Source organism: Triturus cristatus, chromosome 1_1 (genome assembly GCF_964204655.1).
Source record: "Triturus cristatus chromosome 1_1, aTriCri1.1, whole genome shotgun sequence".
Lineage (NCBI taxonomy): Eukaryota > Metazoa > Chordata > Amphibia > Caudata > Salamandridae > Triturus > Triturus cristatus.
In genome coordinates this window covers 1,017,615,921-1,017,632,060 of record NC_140579.1, presented here as the reverse complement: position 1 = coordinate 1,017,632,060, position 16,140 = coordinate 1,017,615,921, and positions in this window count along the sequence as shown.

Sequence of the window (16,140 nt, the reverse complement as noted above, 5' to 3'; positions counted from 1 at the left end):
GTGAGCAAGGGACCCAGGTATGGGCATACCCTGACAACTTAGGGCGAACAAGGCAAAACCAAAGGGGATGATGGACGGAGTTTTTAACTTTGCAAGCCCTCATCCCCAGTCAACTGATCTGGGTTTAATCCATCATCATTCCTTAGCTCACTCTGCCACCCCAGTTCAGACATGGCTATATGCAAATCAGTCTGACCCTGAGCCTCATGGGAACAGTTCAGCCCGAACTGACAAGCGATGTCTTCCCTGGACTGGAAACAAGCATCCTGGGACCGGTTTCTGGCTAATCGGCCGCCATCAGCCAGGCTAGTCTGAATCCAGTGGCAAAGTGAGCAAGGGACCCACGTCTGGGCATACCCTGCCAAATTAGCGCGAACAAAGCAAAACCAAAGGGGATGATGGACGAAGTGTTAAACAGTGCAAGCACTCACCCCCAGTCAACTGATCTGGGTTTATTCCATCATCATTTTTTAGCTCTCTCCGCCACGCCCAGTTCGCACATGGCCATATGCAAATCAGTCTGACCCTGTGCCTCATGGGAACAGTCCATCCCGAACTGCCAAGCCATGTCTTTCCTGGACTGGAAACAAGCATCCTTGGACTGGTTTCTGGGTAATCCGCCATCATCAGCCAGGCTAGCTTGAATCCAGTGGCAAAGTGAGCAAGGGACCCAGGTATGGGCATACCCTGACAACTTAGGGCGAACAAGGCAAAACCAAAGGGGATGATGGACGGAGTTTTGAAATTTGCAAGCCCTCACCCCCAGTCAACTGATCTGGGTTTAATCCATCATCATTCCTTAGCTCACTCTGCCACCCCAGTTCAGACATGGCCATATGCAAATCAGTCTGACCCTGAGCCTCATGGGAACAGTCCAGCCCAAACTGACAAGCCATGTCTTCCCTGGACTGGAAAAAAGCATCCTGGGAACGGTTTCTGGCTAATCGGCCGCCATCAGCCAGGCTAATCTGAATCCAGTGGCAAAGTGAGCAAGGGACCCGCGTCTGGGCATACCCTGCCAAATTAGCGCGAACAAAGCAAAACCAAAGGGGATGATGGACGAAGTGTTAAACAGTGCAAGCACTCACCCCCAGTCAACTGATCTGGGTTTATTCCATCATCATTTTTTAGCTCACTCTGCCACGCCCAGTTCAGACATGGCCATATGCGAATCAGTCTGACCCTGTGCCTCATGGGAACATTCCAGCCCGAACTTCCAAGCCATGTCTTCCCTGGACCGGAAACAAACATCCTGGGACCGGTTTCTGGCTAATCATCTGTCATCAGCCAGGCTAGCCTGAATCCAGTGGCAAAGTGAGCAAGGGACCCACGTCTGGGCATACCGTGCCAACTTAGGGAGAGCAAGCAAAACCAAAGGGGATGATGAACAGAGTGTTGAACTTTGCAAGCCCTCACCCCCAGTCTACTGATCTGGGTTTAATCATCATCATTCTTTAGCTCACTCCGCCACCCCAGTTCAGACATGTCCATATGCAAATCAGCCTGACCCTGTGCCTCATAGGAACACTCCAGCCTGAACTGCCAAGCCATGTCTTCCCTGGACCTGATTCAAGCATCCTGGGACCGGTTTCTGGCTCATCAGCCGTCATCAGCCAGGCTAGCTTGAATTCAGTGGCAAAGTGAGCAAGGGACCCACGTCTGGGCATAGCCTGCCAACTTAGGGTGAACAGAGCAAAACCAAAGGGGTTGATGGACGGAGTGTTGAACATTGCAAGCACTCACCCCCAGTCAACTGTTCTGGGTTTAATCCATCATCATTCTTTAGCTCACTCCACCACCCCAGTTCAGACATGGCCATGTGAAAATCATTCTGACCCTGTGCCTCATGGGAACAGTCAAGCCCGAACTGCCAAGCCATGTCTTCCCTGGACCGGAAACAAGCAACCTGGGACCGGTTTCTGGCTAATCGGTCATCATCAGCCAGGCAAGCTTGAATTCAGTGGCAAAGTGAGCAAGGGACCAACGTCTGGGCATACCCTGCCAACTTATGGTGAACAAAGCAAAACCAAAGGGGTTGATGGACGGAGTGTTGAACATTGCAAGCACTCACCCCCAGTCAACTGTTCTGGGTTTAATCCATCATCATTCTTTAGCTCATTCAGCCACCCCAGTTCAGACATGGCCATATGCAAATCAGTCTGACCCTGTGCCTCATGGGAACACTCCAACCTGAACTGCCAAGCCATGTCTTCCCTGAACCGGAAACAAGCATCTTGGGACCGGTTTTTGGCTCATCAGCCATCATCAGCCAGGCAAGCTTGAATCCAGTGGCAAAGTGAGCAAGGGACCCACGTCTGGGCATACCCTGAAAACTTAGGACGAACAAGGAAAAACCAAAGGGGATGATGGACGGAGTTTTAAACATTGCAAGCACTCACCCCCAGTCAACTGATCTGGGTTCAAGCCATCATCATTCTTTAGCTCACTCCGCCACCCCAGTTCAGACATGGCCATATGCAAATCAGCCTGACCCTTTGCCTCATGGTAACAGTCCAGCCCGAACTGCCAAACCATGTCTTCCCTAGACCGCCAACAAGCATCCTGGGTCCGGTTTCTGGCTAATCAGCCGTCATCAGCCAGGCTAGCTTGAATCCAGTGGCAAAGTGAGCAAGGGACCCACGTCTGGGCATACCCTGCCAACTTAGGGCGAACAAAGCAAAACCAAAGGGGATGATGGACGGAGTTTTGAACTTTGCAAGCCCTCTCCCCCAGTCATCTGATCTGGGTTTAATCCATCATCATGCTTTAGCTCACTCCGCCACCCCAGTTCAGACATGGCCATATGCAAATCAGTCTGAACCTGTGCCTCATGGGAACAGTCCAGCCCGAACTGCCAAGCCATGTCTTTCCTGGACTGGAAACAAGCATCCTGGGACTGGTTTCTGGCTAATCCGCCGTCATCAGCCAGGCTAGCTTGAATCCAGTGGCAAAGTGAGCAAGGGACCCACGTATGGGCATACCCTGACAACTTAGGGCGAACAAGGCAAAACCAAAGGGGATGATGGACGGAGTTTTGAACTTTGCAAGCCCTCACCCCCAGTCAACTGATCTGGGTTTAATCCATCATCATTCCTTAGCTCACTCTGCCACCCCAGTCCAGACATGGCCATGTGCAAATCAGTCTTACCCTCAGCCTCATGGGAACAGTCCAGCCCGAACTGCCAAACCATGTCTTCCCTGGACCGCAAACAAGCATCCTGGGACCGGTGTCTGGCTAATCGGCCGCCATCAGCCAGGCTAGCCTGAATCCAGTGGCAAAGTGAGCAAGGGACCCACGTCTGGGCATACCCAGCCAACTTAGGGCGAACAAAGCAAAACCAAAGGAGATGATGGACGGAGTGTTAAACATTGCAAGCACTCACCCCCAGTCAACTGATCTGGCTTTATTCCATCACCATTTTTTAGCTCACTCTGCCATGCCCATTTCAGACATGGCCATATGCAAATCAGTCTGACCGTGTGCCTCATGGGAACATTCCAGCCCGAACTTCCAAGCCATGTCTTCCCTGGACCGGACACAAGCATCCTGGGACCGGTTTCTGGCTAATCAGCCGGTCATCAGCCAGGCTAGCCTGAATCCAGTGGCAAAGTGAGCAAGGGACCCACTTCTGGGCATAAACTGGCAACATAGGGCGAGCAAAGCAATACCAAAGGGGATGATGGACCTAGTGTTGAACATTGCAAGCACTCACCCCAGTCAACTGATCTGGGTTTAATCCATCATCATTCTTTAGCTCACTCCGCCACCCCATTTCAGACATGGCCATATGCAAATCAGTCTGACCCTGTGCCTCATGGGAACACTTCAGCCTGAAATGCCAAGCCATGCCTTGCCTGGACCGGAAACAAGCATCCTGGGACCGGTTTCTGGCTCATCAGCCATCATCAGACAGGCTAGCTTCATTCCAGTGGCAAACTGAGCAAGGGACCCACATCTGGGCATACCCTGCCAACTTAGGGTGAACAAGGCAAAACCAAAGGGGATGATGGACGGAGTGTTGAACAATGCAATTACTCACCCCCATTTAACTGACCTGGGTTTAATCCATCTTCATTCTTTAGCTCACTCCGCCACCCCAGTTCAAACATGGCCATCTGCAAATCAGTCTGACCCTGTGCTTCACGGTAAAAGTCCAGACCGAAGTTCCAAGCCATGTCTTCCCTGGACCGGAAACAAGCATCCTGGGACCGGTTTCTGGCTAATTAGCCATCATCAGCCAGGCTGGCCTGAATCCAGTGGCAAAGTGAGCAAGGGACCCACGTCTGGGCATACCCATCCAACATAGGGATAACAAAGCAAAACCAAAGGGGATGGTGGACCTAGTGTTGAACATTGCAAGCACTCACCCCCAGTGAAATGATCTGGGTTTAATCCATCATTATTCTTTAGCTCATTCCGCCACCCAAGTTCAGACATGGCCATATGCAAATCAGTCTGACCCTGTGCCTCATGGGAACACTCCAGCCTGAAATGCCAAGCCATGTCTTCACTGGACTGGAAACAAGCATCCTGGGACTGGTTTCTGGCTAATCAGTCATCATCAGCCAGGCTAGCTTGAATCCAGTGGCAAAGTGAGCAAGGGACCCACGTCTGGGCATACCCAGCCAACTTAGGGCGAACAAAGCAAAACCAAAGGAGATGATGGACGGAGTGTTAAACATTGCAAGCACTCATCCCCAGTCAACTGATTTGGCTTTTTTCCATCATCATTTTTTAGCTCACTCTGCCACGCCCATTTCAGACATGGCCATATGCAAATCAGTCTACCATGTGCCTCATGGGAACATTCCAGCCCGAACTTGCAAGCCATGTCTTCCCTGGACCGGAAACAAGCATCCTGGGACCGGTTTCTGGCTAATCAGCCGATCATCAGCCAGGCTAGCCTGAATCCAGTGGCAAAGTGAGCAAGGGACCCACTTCTGGGCATACCCTGCCAACTTAGGGCGAGCAAAGCAAAACCAAAGGGGATGATGGACGGAGTGTTGAACATTGCAAGCACTCACCCCAGTCAACTGATCAGGGTTTAATCCATCATCAGTCTTTAGCTCACTCCACCACCCCAGTTCAGACATGGCCATATGCAAATCAGTCTGACCCTGTGCCTCATGGGAACAGTCCAGCCCGAACTGACAAGCGATGTCTTCCCTGGACTGGAAACAAGCATCCTGGGACCGGTTTCTGGCTAATCGGCTGCCATCAGCCAGGCTAGTCTGAATCCAGTGGCAAAGTGAGCAAGGGACCAACGTCTGGGCATACCCTGCCAAATTAGCGCGAACAAAGCAAAACCAAAGGGGATGATGGACGAAGTGTTTAACAGTGCAAGCACTCACCCCCAGTCAACTGATCTGGGTTTATTCCATCATCATTTTTTAGTTCTCTCAGCCACGCCCAGTTCGGACATGGCCATATGCAAATCAGTCTGACCTTGTGCCTCATGGGAACATTCCAGCCAGAACTTCCAAGCCATGTCTTCCCTGGACCGGAAACAAGCATCCTGGGACCGGTTTCTAGCTAATCAGCCGTCATCAGCCAAGCTAGCCTGAATCCAGTGGCAAAGTGAGCAACGGACCCATGTCTGGGCATACCCTGCCAACTTAGGGCGAACAAGGCAAAACCAAAGGGGATGATGGACGGAGTTTTGAACTTTGCAAGCCCTCTCCCCCAGTCATCTGATCCGGGTTTAATCCATCATCATGCTTTAGCTCACTCCGCCACCCCAGTTCAGACATGGCCATATGCAAATCAGTCTGACCCTGTGCCTCCTGGGAACAGTCCATCCCGAACTGCCAAGCCATGTCTTTCCTGGACTGGAAACAAGCATCCTGGGACTGGTTTCTGGGTAATCCGCCATCATCAGCCAGGCTAGCTTGAATCCAGTGGCAAAGTGAGCAAGGGACACAGGTATGGGCATACCCTGACAACTTAGGGCGAACAAGGCAAAACCAAAGGGGATGATGGACGGAGTTTTGAAATTTGCAAGCCCTCACCCCCAGTCAACTGATCTGGGTTTAATCCATCATCATTCCTTAGCTCACTCTGCCACCCCAGTTCAGACATGGCCATATTCAAATCAGTCTGACCCCGTGCCTCATGGGAACACTCCAGCCCGAAATGCCAAGCCATGTCTTCCCTGGAACGGAAACAAGCAACCTGGGACCGTTTCTGGCTAATCAGCCATCATCAGCCAGGCTAGCTTGAATTCAGTGGCAAAGTGAGCAAGGGACCCACGTCTGGGTATACCCTGCCAACTTAGGGTGAACAAAGCAAAACCAAAGGGGATGAAGGACGGAGTGTTGAACATTGCAAGCACTCACCCCCAGTCAACTGTTCTGGGTTTAATCCATCATCATTCTTTAGCTCACTCCGCCACCGCAGTTCAGACATGGCCATATGAAAATCAGTCTGACCTTGTGCCTCATGGGAACACTTCAACATGAAATGCCAAGCCATGTCTTCCCTGGACCGGAAACAAGCATTCTGGGACCAGTTTCTGTCTTATCAGCCGTCATCAGCCAGGCTAGCTTGAATCCAGTTGCAAAGATTGCAAGGGACCCACATCGGGCATATCCTGCCAACTTAGGGCGAAGAAAGAAAAATCAAATTGGATGATGGATGAAGTGTTGAACATTGCAAGCACTCACCCCCAGTCAACTGATCTGGGTTTAATGCATCATCATTCTTTAGCTCACTCTGCCACCCCAGTTCAGATATGGCCATATGCAAATCAGTCTGACCCTGTTCCTCATGGGGACAGTCCTGCCCGAACTGTCAAGCCATGTCTTCCCAGGACCGGAAACAAGCATCCTGGGACCGGTTTATGGCTAATCAGCCGTCCTCAGCCAGGCTAGCTTGAATCCAATGGCAAAGTGAGCAAGGGACCCACGTCTGGGCATACCATGCCAACTTAGGGCGAACAAAGCAAAACCAAAGTGGATGATGGATGGTTTGTTGAACATTGCAAGCACTCACGCCAAGTCAACTGATCTGGGTTTAATCCATCATCATTCTTTAGCTCACTCCGCCACCCCAGTTCAGAAATAGCCATATGCAAATCAGTCTGACCCTGTGCCTCATGGGAACAATCCAGCCCGGACTGCCAAGCCAAGTCTTCCCTGGACCAGAAACAAGCATCCTGGGACCGGTTTTTGGCTAATCGGCCATCGTCAGCCAGGCTAGCTTGAATTCAGTGGCAAAGTGAGCAAGGGACCCACGTCTGGGCATACCCTGCCAACTTAGGGCGAACAAAGCAGAACCAAAGGGGATGATGGACGGAGTGTTGAACATTGTAAGCACTCACCCCAGTCAACTGATCTGTGTTTAATCCATCATCATTCTTTAGCTCATTTCGCCACCCCAGTTCAGACATAGCCAGATGCAAATCAGCCTGACCCTTTGCCTCATGGTAACAGTCCAGCCCGAACTGCCAAACCTTGTCTTCCCTGGACCGCAAACAAGCATCCTGGGACCAGTTTTTGGCTAATCCGCCATCATCAGCCAGGCTAGCTTGAATCAAGTGGCAAAGTGAGCAAGGGACCCAGGTATGGGCATACCCTGACAACTTAGGGCGAACAAGGCAAAACCAAAGGGGATGATGGACGGAGTTTTTAACTTTGCAAGCCCTCATCCCCAGTCAACTGATCTGGGTTTAATCCATCATCATTCCTTAGCTCACTCTGCCACCCCAGTTCAGACATGGCTATATGCAAATCAGTCTGACCCTGAGCCTCATGGGAACAGTTCAGCCCGAACTGACAAGCGATGTCTTCCCTGGACTGGAAACAAGCATCCTGGGACCGGTTTCTGGCTAATCGGCCGCCATCAGCCAGGCTAGTCTGAATCCAGTGGCAAAGTGAGCAAGGGACCCACGTCTGGGCATACCCTGCCAAATTAGCGCGAACAAAGCAAAACCAAAGGGGATGATGGACGAAGTGTTAAACAGTGCAAGCACTCACCCCCAGTCAACTGATCTGGGTTTATTCCATCATCATTTTTTAGCTCTCTCCGCCACACCCAGTTCGGACATGGCCATATGCAAATCAGTCTGACCTTGTGCCTCATGGGAACATTCCAGCCAGAACTTCCAAGCCATGTCTTCCCTGGACCGGAAACAAGCATCCTGGGACCGGTATCTGGCTAATCAGCCGTCATCAGCCAGGCTAGCCTGAATCCAGTGGCAAAGTGAGCAAGGGAACCACGTCTGTGCATACCCTGCCAACTTAGGGCGAACAAGGCAAAACCAAAGGGGATGATGGACGGAGTTTTGAACTTTGCAAGCCCTCTCCCCCAGTCATCTGATCTGGGTTTAATCCATCATCATGCTTTAGCTCACTCTGCCACCCCAGTTCAGACATGGCCATATGCAAATCAGTCTGACCCTGAGCCTCATGGGAACAGTCCAGCCCAAACTGACAAGCCATGTCTTCCCTGGACTGGAAAAAAGCATCCTCGGAACGGTTTCTGGCTAATCGGCCGCCATCAGCCAGGCTAATCTGAATCCAGTGGCAAAGTGAGCAAGGGACCCGCGTCTGGGCATACCCTGCCAAATTAGCGCGAACAAAGCAAAACCAAAGGGGATGATGGACGAAGTGTTAAACAGTGCAAGCACTCACCCCCAGTCAACTGATCTGGGTTTATTCCATCATCATTTTTTAGCTCACTCTGCCACGCCCAGTTCAGACATGGCCATATGCGAATCAGTCTGACCCTGTGCCTCATGGGAACATTCCAGCCCGAACTTCCAAGCCATGTCTTCCCTGGACCGGAAACAAACATCCTGGGACCGGTTTCTGGCTAATCATCTGTCATCAGCCAGGCTAGCCTGAATCCAGTGGCAAAGTGAGCAAGGGACCCACGTCTGGGCATACCGTGCCAACTTAGGGAGAGCAAGCAAAACCAAAGGGGATGATGAACAGAGTGTTGAACTTTGCAAGCCCTCACCCCCAGTCTACTGATCTGGGTTTAATCATCATCATTCTTTAGCTCACTCCGCCACCCCAGTTCAGACATGTCCATATGCAAATCAGCCTGACCCTGTGCCTCATAGGAACACTCCAGCCTGAACTGCCAAGCCATGTCTTCCCTGGACCTGATTCAAGCATCCTGGGACCGGTTTCTGGCTCATCAGCCGTCATCAGCCAGGCTAGCTTAAATTCAGTGGCAAAGTGAGCAAGGGACCCACGTCTGGGCATAGCCTGCCAACTTAGGGTGAACAGAGCAAAACCAAAGGGGTTGATGGACGGAGTGTTGAACATTGCAAGCACTCACCCCCAGTCAACTGTTCTGGGTTTAATCCATCATCATTCTTTAGCTCACTCCACCACCCCAGTTCAGACATGGCCATGTGCAAATCATTCTGACCCTGTGCCTCATGGGAACAGTCAAGCCCGAACTGCCAAGCCATGTCTTCCCTGGACCGGAAACAAGCAACCTGGGACCGGTTTCTGGCTAATCGGTCATCATCAGCCAGGCAAGCTTGAATTCAGTGGCAAAGTGAGCAAGGGACCCACGTCTGGACATACCCTGCCAAATTATGGTGAACAAAGCAAAACCAAAGGGGTTGATGGACGGAGTGTTGAACATTGCAAGCACTCACCCCAGTCAACTGTTCTGGGTTTAATCCATCATTTTCTTTAGCTCATTCAGCCACCCCAGTTCAGACATGGCCATATGCAAATCAGTCTGACCCTGTGCCTCATGGGAACACTCCAACCTGAACTGCCAAGCCATGTCTTCCCTGAACCGGAAACAAGCATCTTGGGACCGGTTTTTGGCTCATCAGCCATCATCAGCCAGGCAAGCTTGAATCCAGTGGCAAAGTGAGCAAGGGACCCACGTCTGGGCATACCCTGAAAACTTAGGACGAACAAGGCAAAACCAAAGGGGATGATGGACGGAGTTTTAAACAATGCAAGCACTCACCCCCAGTCAACTGATCTGGGTTCAATCCATCATCATTCTTTAGCTCACTCCGCCACCCCAGTTCAGACATGGCCATATGCAAATCAGCCTGACCCTTTGCCTCATGGTAACAGTCCAGCCCGAACTGCCAAACTATGTCTTCCCTGGACCGCCAACAAGCATCCTGGGTCCGGTTTCTGGCTAATCAGCCGTCATCAGCCAGGCTAGCTTGAATCCAGTGGCAAAGTGAGCAAGGGACCCACGTCTGGGCATACCCTGCCAACTTAGGTCGAACAAGGCAAAACCAAAGGGGATGATGGACGGAGTTTTGAACTTTGCAAGCTCTCTCCCCCAGTCATCTGATCTGGGTTTAATCCATCATCATGCTTTAGCTCACTCCGCCACCCCAGTTCAGACATGGCCATATGCAAATCAGTCTGGCACTGTGCCTCATGGGAACAGTCCAGCCCGAACTGCCAAGCCATGTCTTTCCTGGACTGGAAACAAGCATCCTGGGACCGGTTTCTGGCTAATCGTCCGCCATCAGCCAGGCTAGTCTGTATCCAGTGGCAAAGTGAGCAAGGGACCCACGTCTGGGCATACCCTGCCAAATTAGCGCAAACAAAACAAAACCAAAGGGGATGATGGACGAAGTGTTAAACAGTGCAAGCACTCACCCCCAGTCAACTGATCTGGGTTTATTCCATCATCATTTTTTAGCTCTCTCCGCCACGCCCAGTTCGGACATGGCCATATGCAAATCAGTCTGACCTTGTGCCTCATGGGAACATTCCAGCCAGAACTTCCAAGCCATGTCTTCCCTGGACCGGAAACAAGCATCCTGGGACCGGTTTCTGGCTGATCAGCCGTCATCAGCCAGGCTAGCCTGAATCCAGTGGCAAAGTGAGCAAGGGACCCACGTCTGGGAATACCCTGCCAACTTAGGGCGAACAAGGCAAAACCAAAGGGGATGATGGACGGAGTTTTGAACTTTGCAAGCCCTCACCCCCAGTCAACTGATCTGGGTTTAATCCATCATCATTCCTTAGCTCGCTCTGCGACCCCAGTTCAGACATGGCCATATGCAAATCAGTCTTACCCTCAGCCTCATGGGAACAGTCCAGCCCGAACTGGCAAGCCAAGTCTTCCCTGGACTGGAAACAAGCATCCTGGGACCGGTTTCTGGCTAATCGGCCGCCATCAGCCAGACTAGCCTGAATCCAGTGGCAAAGTGAGCAAGGGACCCACGTCTGGGCATACCCAGCCAACTTAGGGCGAACAAAGCAAAACCAAAGGGGATGATGGACGGAGTGTTAAACATTGCAAGCACTCACCCCCAGTCAACTGATCTGGCTTTATTCCATCATCATTTTTTAGCTCACTCTGCCACGCCCATTTCAGACATGGCCATATGCAAATCAGTCTGACCGTGTGCCTCATGGGAACATTCCAGCCCGAACTTCCAAGCCATATCTTCCCTGGACCGGAAACAAGCATCCTGGGACCGGTTTCTGGCTCATCAGCCATCATCAGCAAGGCTAGCCTGAATCCAGTGGCAAAGTGAGCAAGGGACCCACTTCTGGGCATAAACTGCCAACATAGGGCGAGCAAAGCAATACCAAAGGGGATGATGGACCTAGTGTTCAACATTGCAAGCACTCACCCCCAGTGAAATGATCTGGGTTTAATCCATCATTATTCTTTAGCTCATTCCGCCACCCAAGTTCAGACATGGCCATATGCAAATCAGTCTGACCCTGTGCCTCATGGGAACACTCCAGCCTGAAATGCCAAGCCATGTCTTCACTGGACTGGAAACAAACATCCTGGGACTGGTTTCTGGCTAATTAGTCGTCATCAGCCAGGCTTGCTTGAATCCAGTGTCTAAGTGAGCAAGGGACCCACGTCTGGGCATACCCTGCCAACTTAGGGCGAGCAAAGCAAAACCAAAGGGGATGATGGACGGAGTGTTGAACATTGCAAGCACTCACCCCAGTCAACTGATCAGGGTTTAATCCATCATCATTCTTTAGCTCACTCCACCACCCCAGTTCAGACATGGCCATATGCAAATCAGTCTGACCCTGTGCCTCATGGGAACAGTCCAGCCCAAACTGCCAAGCCATGTCTTCCCTGGACTGGAAACAAGCAACCTGGGGCCGGTTTCTGGCTAATAGCCGTCACCAGCCAGGCTAGCTTGAATCCAGTGGCAAAGTGAGCAAGAGACGCACGTCTGGGCATACCCTGCCAACTTAGGGCCAACAAGGCAAAACCAAAGGGGATGATGGACAGAGTGTTGAACTTTGCAAGCCCTCACCCCCAGTCAACTGATCTGGGTTTAATCATCATTATTCTTTAGCTCACTCTGCCACCCCAGTTCAGATATGGCCATATGCAAATCAGTCTGACCCTGTTCCTCATGGGAACAGTCCAGCCCCAACTGTCAAGCCATGTCTTCCCGGGACCGGAAACAAGCATCCTGGAACAGGTTTCTGGCTAATCAGCCGTCCTCAGCCAGGCTAGCTTGAATCCAGTGGCAAAGTGAGCAAGGGACCCACGTCTGGGCATACCATGCCAACTTAGGGCGAACAAAGCAAAACCAAAGGGCATGATGGATGGATTGTTGAACATTGCAAGCACTCACGCCAAGTCAACTGATCTGGGTTTAATCCATCATCATTCTTTAGCTCACTCCGCCACCCCAGTTCAGAAATAGCCATATGCAAATCAGTCTGACCCTGTGCCTCATGGGAACAATCCAGCCCGGACTGCCAAGCCAAGTCTTCCCTGGACCAGAAACAAGCATCCTGGGACCGGTTTTTGGCTAATCGGCCATCGTCAGCCAGGCTAGCTTGAATTCAGTGGCAAAGTGAGCAAGGGACCCACGTCTGGGCATACCCTGCCAACTTAGGGCGAACAAAGCAGAACCAAAGGGGATGATGGACGGAGTGTTGAACATTGTAAGCACTCACCCCAGTCAACTGATCTGTGTTTAATCCATCATCATTCTTTAGCTCATTTCGCCACCCCAGTTCAGACATAGCCAGATGCAAATCAGCCTGACCCTTTGCCTCATGGTAACAGTCCAGCCCGAACTGCCAAACCTTGTCTTCTCTGGACCGCAAACAAGCATCCTGGGACCAGTTTTTGGCTAATCCGCCATCATCAGCCAGGCTAGCTTGAATCAAGTGGCAAAGTGAGCAAGGGACCCAGGTATGGGCATACCCTGACAACTTAGGGCGAACAAGGCAAAACCAAAGGGGATGATGGACGGAGTTTTTAACTTTGCAAGCCCTCATCCCCAGTCAACTGATCTGGGTTTAATCCATCATCATTCCTTAGCTCACTCTGCCACCCCAGTTCAGACATGGCTATATGCAAATCAGTCTGACCCTGAGCCTCATGGGAACAGTTCAGCACGAACTGACAAGAGATGTCTTCCCTGGACTGGAAACAAGCATCCTGGGACCGGTTTCTGGCTAATCGGCCGCCATCAGCCAGGCTAGTCTGAATCCAGTGGCAAAGTGAGCAAGGGACCCACGTCTGGGCATACCCTGCCAAATTAGCGCGAACAAAGCAAAACCAAAGGGGATGATGGACGAAGTGTTAAACAGTGCAAGCACTCACCCCCAGTCAACTGATCTGGGTTTATTCCATCATCATTTTTTAGCTCTCTCCGCCACGCCCAGTTCGGACATGGCCATATGCAAATCAGTCTGACCTTGTGCCTCATGGGAACATTCCAGCCAGAACTTCCAAGCCATGTCTTCCCTGGACCGGAAACAAGCATCCTGGGACCGGTTTCTGGCTAATCAGCCGTCATCAGCCAGGCTAGCCTGAATCCAGTGGCAAAGTGAGCAAGGGAACCACGTCTGCGCATACCCTGCCAACTTAGGGTGAACAAGGCAAAACCAAAGGGGATGATGGACGGAGTTTTGAACTTTGCAAGCCCTCTCCCCCAGTCATCTGATCTGGGTTTAATCCATCATCATGCTTTAGCTCACTCCGCCACCCCAGTTCAGACATGGCCATATGCAAATCAGTCTGACCCTGTGCCTCATGGGAACAGTCCATCCCGAACTGCCAAGCCATGTCTTTCCTGGACTGGAAACAAGCATCCTTGGACTGGTTTCTGGGTAATCCGCCATCATCAGCCAGGCTAGCTTGAATCCAGTGGCAAAGTGAGCAAGGGACCCAGGTATGGGCATACCCTGACAACTTAGGGCGAACAAGGCAAAACCAATGGGGATGATGGACGGAGTTTTGAAATTTGCAAGCCCTCACCCCCAGTCAACTGATCTGGGTTTAATCCATCATCATTCCTTAGCTCACTCTGCCACCCCAGTTCAGACATGGCCATATGCAAATCAGTCTGACCCTGAGCCTCATGGGAACAGTCCAGCCCAAACTGACAAGCCATGTCTTCCCTGGACTGGAAAAAAGCATCCTGGGAACGGTTTCTGGCTAATCGGCCGCCATCAGCCAGGCTAATCTGAATCCAGTGGCAAAGTGAGCAAGGGACCCGCGTCTGGGCATACCCTGCCAAATTAGCGCGAACAAAGCAAAACCAAAGGGGATGATGGACGAAGTGTTAAACAGTGCAAGCACTCACCCCCAGTCAACTGATCTGGGTTTATTCCATCATCATTTTTTAGCTCACTCTACCACGCCCAGTTCAGACATGGCCATATGCGAATCAGTCTGACCCTGTGCCTCATGGGAACATTCCAGCCCGAACTTCCAAGCCATGTCTTCCCTGGACTGGAAACAAACATCCTGGGACCGGTTTCTGGCTAATCATCTGTCATCAGCCAGGCTAGCCTGAATCCAGTGGCAAAGTGAGCAAGGGACCCACGTCTGGGCATACCGTGCCAACTTAGGGAGAGCAAGCAAAACCAAAGGGGATGATGAACAGAGTGTTGAACTTTGCAAGCCCTCACCCCCAGTCTACTGATCTGGGTTTAATCATCATCATTCTTTAGCTCACTCCGCCACCCCAGTTCAGACATGTCCATATGCAAATCAGCCTGACCCTGTGCCTCATAGGAACACTCCAGCCTGAACTGCCAAGCCATGTCTTCCCTGGACCTGATTCAAGCATCCTGGGACCGGTTTCTGGCTCATCAGCCGTCATCAGCCAGGCTAGCTTGAATTCAGTGGCAAAGTGAGCAAGGGACCCACGTCTGGGCATAGCCTGCCAACTTAGGGTGAACAGAGCAAAACCAAAGGGGTTGATGGACGGAGTGTTGAACATTGCAAGCACTCACCCCCAGTCAACTGTTCTGGGTTTAATCCATCATCATTCTTTAGCTCACTCCACCACCCCAGTTCAGACATGGCCATGTGAAAATCATTCTGACCCTGTGCCTCATGGGAACAGTCAAGCCCGAACTGCCAAGCCATGTCTTCCCTGGACCGGAAACAAGCAACCTGGGACCGGTTTCTGGCTAATCGGTCATCATCAGCCAGGCAAGCTTGAATTCAGTGGCAAAGTGAGCAAGGGACCAACGTCTGGGCATACCCTGCCAACTTATGGTGAACAAAGCAAAACCAAAGGGGTTGATGGACGGAGTGTTGAACATTGCAAGCACTCACCCCCAGTCAACTGTTCTGGATTTAATCCATCATCATTCTTTAGCTCATTCAGCCACCCCAGTTCAGACATGGCCATATGCAAATCAGTCTGACCCTGTGCCTCATGGGAACACTCCAACCTGAACTGCCAAGCCATGTCTTCCCTGAACCGGAAACAAGCATCTTGGGACCGGTTTTTGGCTCATCAGCCATCATCAGCCAGGCAAGCTTGAATCCAGTGGCAAAGTGAGCAAGGGACCCACGTCTGGGCATACCCTGAAAACTTAGGACGAACAAGGAAAAACCAAAGGGGATGATGGACGGAGTTTTAAACATTGCAAGCACTCACCCCCAGTCAACTGATCTGGGTTCAAGCCATCATCATTCCTTAGCTCACTCCGCCACCCCAGTTCAGACATGGCCATATGCAAATCAGCCTGACCCTTTGCCTCATGGTAACAGTCCAGCCCGAACTGCCAAACCAAGACTTCCCTAGACCGCCAACAAGCATCCTGGGTCCGGTTTCTGGCTAATCAGCCGTCATCAGCCAGGCTAGCTTGAATCCAGTGGCAAAGTGAGCAAGGGACCCACGTCTGGGCATACCCTGCCAACTTAGGGCGAACAAAGCAAAACCAAAGGGGATGATG